This window comes from Chiloscyllium plagiosum, chromosome 43 (assembly GCF_004010195.1).
Source record: "Chiloscyllium plagiosum isolate BGI_BamShark_2017 chromosome 43, ASM401019v2, whole genome shotgun sequence".
Lineage (NCBI taxonomy): Eukaryota > Metazoa > Chordata > Chondrichthyes > Orectolobiformes > Hemiscylliidae > Chiloscyllium > Chiloscyllium plagiosum.
This window is the reverse complement of record NC_057752.1, coordinates 10,896,018-10,907,577: the sequence shown is the minus strand read 5'-3', so window position 1 is coordinate 10,907,577 and position 11,560 is coordinate 10,896,018. Positions and strand designations below refer to the sequence as shown.

At 42.8% G+C, this 11,560-nt stretch overlaps 1 protein-coding gene across 1 annotated transcript in view; it reads left to right on the top strand.

Moving 5' to 3' along the window:
- Positions 1-405: 405 nt before the first annotated feature.
- Positions 406-11,560, top strand: part of LOC122543373 (R3H domain-containing protein 2) — a 230,714-nt gene continuing 219,559 nt past the window's right edge. Inside the window, exon 1 of the mRNA XM_043682021.1 lies at positions 406-798. The gene's annotated coding sequence lies outside the window, so the exon portion shown is untranslated. The remainder of the gene's footprint in view (positions 799-11,560) is intronic.

Sequence of the window (11,560 nt, the reverse complement as noted above, 5' to 3'; positions counted from 1 at the left end):
CCAGGCAATGACCATCACCAATAGGAGACAACCTCCTCCCCTGCCCCCTTGACATTCCTGGGGATTCAACAACCACCCACAAAGTAAATGCATGTTCATGTCTGATGTGTGCACACAAGGGGACATTGATTGCAATTAAATTAATGAAATTAAATATCAAATGCTGTATAAAATTGGTGACTGAGTAAAAACTCGGCATTCAATGACGAAGGAATCAAATACTACTACCCTGAGTAAAAACTGTTGGTTTGTGGCAACGCCTGAGGTGAGTCAATCCATGCTATTGGATTACGGGAAGCCAAGGTGTACAAATGTTGCAATGAAGAATCATTGATTGACAGGACGGAACGGAATAAAATTGCGTTTGAAGCAACACACGAGCGTGAAACACCTGCCGCGCCTCCGCTCAATGTAAGGGGCGTCCTGGAGACTAGCGCCGGCTCTCAGGGGCTCTACGCACAAACCGGTGATGTCACAAGCACGGAGCACCTGTTGACGTCACTGAGTGGGCAGGAAAGCGTGACGTAGTACGCAGGCGCCGAAGCCGGCCAGATTATTTTCTTTCTTTTTCTCTTTTTATTTTTCCGCAGTTTGGTTTCTTTCTCATTCCCTTAGTTGTGTCCTTTTCCCTTCCCCTCCCTCCCTATCTTCCTTCCTTCATCACTTCTCGAAAACACAACCTTGGGTTGCTATTTTTTTGGAGGGGGGGGTGGGGGGGGGATCGGCAACGGACGGTTTGTGGTGCGAGCGCCGAGCGCGGAGTTTCTGAGGCGTCGGCCTGAAGCCCAGTGTGAGGCGGTGAGTGTGGGGTGCCAGAGGGTGGGAGGCCTTCAGTGGGCGGGGACACAGCAATGGGCACTGGGGGAGAAATGTTGAAACCATTGGGGGCATGTTCCTTACTGACCAGTCAAATGAAGTTTTAGTACGAAGTAGTTCCATGAGGTCCTGCTTGTTGGGCTCATGTTGTTAACGGCTTGCATTCCACATGGTTGTTCCATATTGGAAATAGGAATCATCAGTGTTCTTGAGAGGCAGCCTAAAGTAGAATTCTGCGTGTAATCCGCAAATGTCTGAGTACCAGGTTCTGTGATCTTGGCTTCAAATGAGGTGGGGATGCGATTAGAAATCTTCCCCAGGTGACGTTCTCAATGTGCAGTTAAGGCTGGTAGTTGCATGTGTAGGTGGCACATGTTTGTGCAGGCAATAAACTGGTCAGTGTTCTGGTCCGATTTTAGATCACTCCATCCAAGAAGGTTCGGGTTTCCTGTTTAAAGCCTGGGCTTAGAGTCATAGAGCTGTACAGCTTGGAAACAGACCATTCAGTCCAACTCATTCAAGTGGACTAGATTTCCTAAATTAATCTAGTCCCATTTGCCAGCATTTGGCCCATATCCCTGCAAACCTTCCTATTCATATACCCATCCAAATGCCTTTTAAATGTTGCAATTATACTAGCCTCTATATACACTCACCACCCTCTGCATGAAAATGTTGCCCCTTAAGTTCATTTTAAATCTTTCCCTTCTCAGCTTAAACCTATGCTGTCTAGTTCTGGACTTCCCTGTCCCAGAGAAGAGACCTTGTCTATTCACCCTATCCACGTCCTTAATTTTATAAACTTTTAAGGTCAGCCCTCAGCCTTTGACATTCTAGGGGAAATAGTCCCAATTTATTCAGCCTCTATAGCTCAAACCCTCCAACCCCAGCAACATCTTTGGATATCTTTTCTGAACCCTTTCAAGTTTAACACCCTTCCGAATGCAGGGAGACCAGAATTGCATGCAATATTCCAAAATTGGCCTAACCAGTTTCCTGTACAGCTGTCGCATGACCTCCCAACTCCTGTATTCAATGCTCTGATCAATAAAGGCAAGCATACCAAACACCACTTTGACAAAGGGTCAGTTAGACTCTAAACGTCAGCTCTTTTCTCTCCTTACAGATGCTGCCAGACCTGCTGAGATTTTCCAGCATTTTCTCTTTTGGACCACCTTCACTATCCTATCTACCTGTGACTCTACTTTCAAGGGACTAAGAACCTGCATTCCAAGGTCTTCAGCAACACTCCCCAGGATCTTACCATTAAGTGTATAAGTCCTGCCCTGATTTGCCTTTTCAAAATGCTGCACCTCACATTTGTCTAAACTAAACTCCGTCTGCCATTCCTTGACCCACCGGTTCATCTGATTAAGGTCCCATTGTATTCTGAGGTAACCTTAGCTGTCCATTACACCACCACTTTTGGTGTCATCTGCAAACTTACTAACCATACCTCCTGTGTTCACATCCAAATAATTTATATGAATATGACAAAAAGCAGTGGATGTACCACCAATCGCTGTGGCACATCACTGGTCACAAGCCTCCAGTCTGAAGAGCAATCCTCCACCACCACCCTCTGTCTTCCCCTTTGGGCCAGTTTTGTATCCAGATGTATAGTTCTCTCTGGATTCCTTGTGATCTAACCTTGCTAACCAGTCTACCATGTGGAACCTTGTCGAATGCTTTACTGAAATCCGTATAGGTCAAGTCCACTGCTCTGCCTTCATCAATCCACTTTGTTACTACTACAAAAAAGTCAATCAAGTTTGTGAGACATTATTTCCCCCACACAGCCATGTTGACTATCCCTAATCAGTCCTTGCCTTTCCAAATATATGTACATCCTGTCCCTCAGGATCTCCTCCCAGCAACTTGCCCACCGCTAATGTCAGGCTCACCGATCAAAAGTTCCCTGGCTTTTCCTTACCATCTTTCTTAAATAGTGGCACGATGTTAGCCAACCTCGTGTCTTCCAGCACCACCCCTGTGACTATCGATGATACAAGTATCATGGTAAGGATCCCAGCAATCACTTCCCTAGCTTCCCACAGAGTTCTAGGGTCCACCTAATCAGGTCCTGTGACTTATCCATCTTCATATGTTGTAAGATGTCCAGTACTACCACCTCTGATGTGGGCAGTTTTTTCAAGATGTCGCTATTTATTTCCTTATGTTCTATAATTTCCATATCCTTCTCCACAGTAAACTATGGAGCCTATGATCAAACTTCTCCTTTCTCAATTGTAGATAATCATTGATTAGCAACTCAATCTCACTGTATCACACCAGGTTAGCAGAAGATGAAATAATGTTCTTTGGTCTTTTTTGGTATTGCAGTTTTTATGACTCTGAATCCATGTATGTCCTTGCTGAAGAGACAAAAGAGACAATACCCTCTGACATTCAGTCATGTTACCATCACTGAATTCCCCCACTGACCATTGACCAGAAACTCAACTGGATTCCTCACATAAACACAGTGGCTACCAGAGTAAATCAAAGGTTAGGAATACCGTGACGAGTAACTCCACTCCCGAGTTCCCCAAGTTTATCCACCATTTACAGGGTACGTAAGAGGCTGGAAATTCTTTTCCCTGGGAGTATAGGAGGCTGAGGGGTGACCTTTTATAGAGGTTTATAAAATCATGAGGAGCACAGATAAGGTGAATGGCCAAAGTTGTTTCCCAAGGGTTGTGTAGTGATTAGAATAAGGGTTAGGTGGATCTCATTGAGATCCTTGATTGGGGTTTTTAACCGTAGCCATTAGGGAGCCTTGGCTGACATATATGAACAGTAGATTCAGGAGGTCTCCATAGGCTATGGGAATAAATGAAGACACAAAAAAAGGATAAAATAAGCAGGAGGTTCAAAGAGTTACCTCATTTCTCAGACTTGGTTCTGAACTTGCTGGTCAGAGCCTATGTACTGTGAATTTGTGACAGGCAATCAGATATTTCAGTAAGGGAATTGAAAACTAGAGGGCATAGGTTTAAGGTGAGAGGGGAAAGATTTAAAAGGAACTTGAGGGGCAGCTTTTTCACAGGTTGGTGGGTACATGGGCCGAGTTGCCAGCAGAAGTACTCAAGGCAGGTACAATTACAACATTTAAAAGACATTTGGAAGGTACGTGAATAGGAAAGGTTTAGAGGGATATGGGCTAAACACGCCCAAATGGGACGAATTTAGTTTAGGATATCTGGCCGCATGGATGAGTTGGGCTGAAAGGCCTGTTTCCTTGCTGTATGCTTAAAAGTCAGGAGTATGCTGGAATACACTCCACTTGCCTGGATGGGTGCAGCTCCAATAACACTCCAGAAACTTGACACCATCCAGGACAAAGCAGCCCGCTTGATTGGCACACATCTACAAGCATCCACTCCCTCCACCGCCATCAACACTAAGTAGCAGCAGTGTGTACCATTTACAAGATGCACTGCAGAAATTCACAAAAGCTCCTGAGCACCTTCCAAATGCATGACCACTTGCATCTCGAAGGACAAGTGCAACAGATACAAGGGGACACCATCCCCTGCAAGTTCCCCTCTAAGCCACACACAATCCTGACTTGGAGATGTATCGTTGTTACTTCACTGTCGCTGGGTCAAAACCCTGGAATTCCCTCCTTAACGACATTGTGGGTCAACCTACAGCACATGGACTGCAGCAGTTCAAGAATGCAGCTCACCCCCACCTTCTCAAAGACAAGAAGGGATGGGGGTCAATAAATACTGGCCTTGCCAGTGATTCCCATGAGTGAATTTAAAAAAAAAAGCCAAATGACCAGTGATCATTCTTCAGAGTTCCATGCACACCAAAGGGCTTGAGGCATAGTTGTGTTCATTTTGTTCAAACGAACATGCATTTATGTCACATCTTTCATCTCCACAATGTTCTGAAGCTGTTGGTAGCTAATGAAATGGTTTTGAAGTACAGACATTGATGTAGTTTAGAAAAACACAGCAACTAATTTAATTACGAGAAGATCCTGCAACCACGCAAACATACAAATATAATTGTGTCTTTTGGCTCCTGAGCCTGCTCTACTTTTCAGTAAAATCATGACTGATCTGACTGTAGATTTAACTCCCGTCTGCTGCCCACTTGTTATACCTTTCATAGTCAAGAATCTGTCTACCTCTTCCTTTAAAGATATTCAATGACCTTACCTCCTTCACTGTCTGGGGAAGATAATTCTATAGACTCATGACACCAAGAACAAATTTTTCTTTGTCTCTGTCTTGTGTTTAAATAATACCCTCGTTCTCATTTCTCTCACAAAGAGAAACTTACTTCCAACACCACCCTGTCAAGTCCTCAAGGGATCAATAAGCTTACCCCTCCTATTTTCTAAACTCAAATTGTTATGGGTTCAAATGTCTAACCTTTCCTCATAAGGTCGCCCCTTCATCTTGGGTTTCAATAACATGAACCTACCCTGGGTTGCTTCTGGTGTAATGTCCTTTCTTAAATAAGGAACCTAGTACTGAATACAGTAATATAGATTTGGTCTCACCAACACCCTATATAACTGTAACAAAGTATTCTTATTTTTATGCATTCCTTGTGCAAGAAATGACAAAGTTAACTTTATTTCCACAATCACTTGCTATGCCTGCATACTAACTTTTCATGTACAGGACAAAGATCTGCAATCTCTCTCCATGTAAATAATATGCTGCTTTTCTATTCTTCATGCCAAAATGGACAAACTCATACATTCCTATGTTTTATTCTCTCTGCCAATTTCCTTGCCCACTTACTTAACCTACCTATATCCCTTTGTAGACTCCTTATGTGCTCTTCATAATTTACCTGTCCTTGTCATCAGCAAATTTGGTAACTATGTAGTCGGTTCCTTCATCCAGTCATTGATACAGATTGTAAATAGTAAGGCCTCAGCACTGATTCCTGTGCCCATCACTCATTACATTTTGCCACCCTGAAAATGACTGAGTTATATCAATCTGTTTTCCCGTTAGCTATCCAATCCTCAATCCATGCTATTATGTCACCTACCCCACCATGGACCTTTGCGTCACAATCTTTTGGCATATCTACAATGCATTTTGGAAATCCAGGTGCGCAGGTTCCCCTTTATCCACTTAATTATTATTTCCTCAAAGAACTCTGAATAAAATTTAATCAAACATGATTTCCTTTTTACGAAACTATGTTGACTTTGCCTGATTGCATTGAGATTTTCTAAGTATCTCATATCACCTCCTGCATTTTCCCAATTACAGTTGTGAAGTGGACTGCTTTAATTATTATAGTTTCTTACTTTTGTCTCTCTCCTTTCTTTAATAAAGGCATTACATTTACTGTTTTCAAATCTGATGGGACCTTTCTAGGATTGAGGGAATGTTGGAAAATTAAAATCAGTGCACCTACTCGCTCAGCAGCCTCTTGTTTTAAGATATTAGTATGAAGTTCATCAGGACCTGTCGACTTGTCAGCTATTAATCCTCAATTTTCGCAGTCCCCTTTCACTGGTGAATGTAATTTCTTATGTTCTTCACTCCTTTTCACCTCTTGTTTTACAGTTTCAGGGAAGCCGTTTGTATCCTGTAGAATAAAGATAAATGCAAAATATCTGTTCAATTCAACTGCTATTTCCCTCACTCTCACTCCTCACTCCCCCCTCTTTTGCTTGTGCACTCTCCTTTTCTCTGTTTGGAGGACAAATGTTCAATTTTTTTTTATTTTTCAAATACCAATATAGATTCATAGGTATATTTGATTTTTAAGCTAGTTTTCTCCCATTCTTCAGTGTGTCTTAATTTTCTCAGAATACCATGCTTTTCCTCTCAATTTGATGCAATCTATAGCTTTCTCTGTTAAGTACAGATGGAATGTCCTTCCGTCTTTGTGGAATTTTATCATTGAGTGTTCTGAAATATCACCTTAAATGTTTGCCAATACATTTCTCCTGATCTGTCCCTTAAAATAATTTGAGTTCAGTTTAGCGGTCTCTTTCTGTGTGTGTGTGTGTGCGCGCGTGCGTGTGTGCGTGCGCGTGTGTGTGTGTGTAGAGGTTTACATAATCATTAGGGGAATGGATTGGGTAAGTAGACAAAGTCTTTTCCATGAGGTAGGGGAGTCCAGAATTTGAGGGAATAGGTTTAGGGTGAGAGGGGTAAGATTTAAAGGGGACCTAAGGACAACTTTTTCATACAGAGGGTGGTGCGTGTATAGAATGAGCTGCCAGAGGAAGTGGTGGAGGCCGGTACAATACAACATTTAAAAGGCATCTGGATGGAAAAATGAATAGGAAGGGTTTAGAGGGATATGGGCCAAGTGCTGGCAAATGGGACTAGATTAATTTAGGATATCTGGTCAGCATGGACGAGGTGGACTGAAGGGTCTGTTTCCGTGCTGTACATCTCTATGACTCTATTTAAAAGTCTGAAAGACTCATCTTGGGTCCACTCTTCTTTCCTGCAAATTGAATGCAAAATTGTGTTATGTTCACTGCTCCCTATGGGCCCTTTTACTATGAGGTCCTTTAATCCTGCCTCGTTGCACATTACCAGATCTAAAGTAGCCTTCTCTCTCTGGTTGACTTTACACTGTTTCACTTTAAGAATCCATGCTAACAACACTTGATGAACTCCTCTTCCAGGTTACCTTTGCTAGTCTGATTTATCTAGTCATTATATATAGATAAAACTCAGCCACGATTATCAGTATGGGCAGTCTCCAAGTTGTGAATGGGTTCCGTTCTGGAGTATGTTCGTAAGCAGGTCTATACGCAGGTTGGAACGCAATGCAGGATGATATAAAAGAGTTATTCGTATGTATGATAAAGATGTGTCCGATCTTTAAGATTGCACTCCTGTATGAGATCACGTTCGCAAGATGGATGTTTGTAAATTCCCTGTATGCCTTTCTCGAGCCCAGTTACAGTTCCTTGTTTCCTCTATTTTACAGTTGGTGGGGAAGGGGGGGAAACAATAAACTCGTCACACAGATCACTTCTTCACCATTTCTTATGTTTACTTAAATTGATTCTACATTTTGATCGTAGTTCATCTCTCTCTATTGTACTGATGTCATACTTCATTTACCAAAGCAACCTCTCTTACCTTTTCATAGCTTTTTGTTTTCCCAACATGTCGTGTCATTGAATATGTGGGTCCCAGCTTTAGTTGTACTGTAGTCATGTTTGTGTCGTGGCGATCAGATCAAATGTATTTATTTCTATTTGAGCTGTCAATTTATCCATTTTGTTACAAATGCAACAAGCATTCAGGTGCAGGACCTTTAACACTGTCTTTTTACTGGTTTTGCAACCTCTAGCCTTATTTATATGTTCTGCACCATCCTGCCTTGATTTAATTATCATTTCCTTTATTGCAACCTTGCTCACTTGCTTAGTCCTCTCTTTCAGTTTATCATGCCATACGCTTACTTGAATCTTCCCTAGCCCTCAGCGATTTAGTTGAAAGCCCTCTAGACTGTTTACAACTCACCAGGACACTAGTCTCAGCACAGTTCAGATGAAGGTCATCCCATCAGTAAAGCCCCCATTTCCTCTGACTGTATGTACTTCCTTAGGTCCTGCCATTCAATGTATGCTTGTTAGTCCTCTCAAAATGCATTACTTCACAGTTTCCACTTGTTATTTTCTGACCAGCCTGTAATCTGTTGCCCTGTAATCTAAGTTTTCCTCTCTATTAACCATACAACTAATTTTTGTCATCCATGAACTTTGTGATAAAACCACATATACCTATGCTTAGGTCATTGATGTACAGTACACACAGCAAGTGATCCAGAATTGAACCTGGGTTACTACACTGGACACAGGCTTCCAATCACACAAACAATCTTCTGCTATTACCCTCTGCCTCTTGCCAAAAATGCCAATTTTCGATCCAATTTGCTGAATTGCCATGAATCCCAAGGACTGTTACCTTCTTCAGCAGAGGGTGACATCTTGTCAAAAGCCTTAACGAAGTCCAGGTAGACTACATCAACTGTACTCCCTCATCCACAAAACCTAGTCACCACCTCAAAGTTCAGTCAACTTTGTCACCCGTGATCTCCCCCAATAAGGCTATACTGATTGTCTTGAACTGTTCCTAATAGGTACTTGAATCAGAGGGCTAATTTTTGCTTTTGCCGGTACTGTTTCAATATATTTAGAGTGTGAGCGTTTGCCATTCTCAATTATCATCTCAAATGAGGGTGTCTAAATCCAAAATGGTTTTGATGCAGTCCATACTGATTGCCTTGGGCTTTTAGTGACTTTCCCACAGTTGTAAAGGGGCATCAGGAGACTTTGTCTTTCAAACATTCAGCTAAGAGCCAGTCAGGTTTCCAAGAGTTCCCCATCATAATTGTGTTGGTAGTAGCTGAGTCATTTGGGGAATCTACCATCTGATTGTTCTGGTCCCTTGGGTTAGATGATCTTCTGCAGTTGGAGAAGAACTTCCCATTTTTTCTCTTGGATCTTGGATCAACAATTACTGGCAACCACTCCCTTGATGCCAAATCAGCACCAGGATTGTCAAGAGCTTGAGTCAAAGTTACCAAGGCAAACTAACCAAACATACAAAACTCTGCATGCACTAGGCTTGCATCCTCAGCATATTAGTCACTCGTATCTTCAATGAGCGACAACTCTATTGGTTGAATCCAGTGAGCCAAATCGATAACAACAGAATTCCCAAAGACACGTTCAATAAAGAGCTTGCTATCTACGTGAACTGACAGCCACCACCCCCACCCCACGTGCGCACACACCTGCAATGGAACAATGTTTGAAAATGTGATTTCACTGACTAGATTCAGTGTCGTTGCATGGGAAGATTTGCAGCTGACTGGAGTGACGAAACCCTTATTTGGGAATGGTGGGACAAAAACAGAAATGTAGGATATAATCGGATGGCTGAAAAGAATGAACGAAGCTTGGTGAATGGAAACAATCAGGTGCAGAACTGATAGCGGCTAGTGTTGCAAAGACTTACTGGAGTAGTTGAAATTTATCAGTTGATTTTGTGTATTTTGTCATAGAAATACACAGCATGGAAACAGACCTCTTTTTGCTCCAACTCCTCCGTACCGACCAGGTATCCATGACCCATATCCTTTCCTATTCATATACCCATCCAGATGCCTTTTAAATGTTGCAATTGTACCATCTTCAGCTAAAACCAGCCATTTCATTGAACACTGAAAACATTGAGAGGTGATAACATCGTGGTATCGTTGCTGGACAAGTAATCCAGAGAAGTAGTTACTGTTTGGGAACCTGGGTTCAAATGGGATTGGAATTCCATAAAAACCTTTAATTAAAAGTCCAGTGACCATGCAACCATTGTTGAATGTTGTAAAAACCCATCCGGTTCACTGATGTCTTACCTGGTGTCGCCCACATGTTGTCATTTAACTGTCCTCTGGCTGATTAGGGATGGCCAAAAATTATGTATGTACACCTACTGCTATCCCTGCCTCTGTACAGTGACGCGGGTCTCCTATGAATCCGTTTTAAAAAAAAAATGAACAGGATACCAATTAGAATCTGAAATGCAAATATTTCTCCTTCCACTTCTGACAAACTTGCCTATGGCCGGCATGTTGTTTAATTATTAGCTGAGTACGTTTGATCTTATCATAGTCATAGAGATGTATAGCATGGAAACAGACCCTTCGGTCCAACCCGTCCATGCCGACCAGATATCCCAACCCAACCTAGTCCCACCTGCCAGCACCCAGCCCATATCCCTCCAAACCCTTCCTATTCATATACCCATCCAAACGCCTCTTAAATGGTGCAATTGTACCAGCCTCCACCACATCCTCTGGCAGCACATTCCATACACGTACCACCCTCTGCGTGAAAAAGTTGCCCCGTAGGTCTCTCTTGTATCTTTCCCCTCTCACCCTAAACCTATGCCCTCGAGTTCTGGACTCTCCCACCCCAGGGAAAAGACTTTGTGCCCCTCATAATTTTGTAAACCTCTATAAGGTCACCCCTCAGCCTCTGACTCTCCAGGGAAAACAGCCCCAGCCTGTTCAGCCTCTCCCTATAGCACAGAACCTCCAACCCTGGCAACATAAAAGCACCGTTGTGCTACTGAGACTTTATAAAGCTCTGGTTAGGCCCCATTTGGAGTACTGTTTCCACTTTTGGTCCTCACACCTCAGGAAGGACATACTGGCACTGGAGCATCTCCAGCGGAGATTCACACGGATGATCCCTGGAATGGTAGGTCTAACATGTGAGGAACGGCTGAGGATCCTGGGATTGTATTCATTGGAGTTTAGAAGATTAAGGGGAGATTTAATAGAAACTTGCAAGATAATACATGGCTTGGAGAGGGCGAACGCTAGGAAATTGTTTCCGTTAGGCGAGGAGACTAGGACCCGTGGACACAGCCTTAGAATTTGAGGGGGAAAATTCAGATCAGAAATGCGGAGACATTTCTTCAGCCAGAGAGTGGTGGGCCTGTGGAATTCATTGCCGCAGAGTGCAGTGGAGGCTGGGACGCTAAATGTCTTCAAGGCAGAGATTGATAAATTCTTGATGTCACAAGGAATTAAGGGCTACAGGGAGAATGCGGGTAAGTGGAGTTGAAATGCCCATCAGCCATGATTGAATGGCGGAGTGGACTCGATGGGCCGAACGGCCTTATTTCCACTCCTAAGTCTTATGGTCTAACATCCTTGTAAATCTTTTCTGAACCCTTTCAAGTTTCACAACATCTTTCCGATAGGAAGGAGACCAGAATTG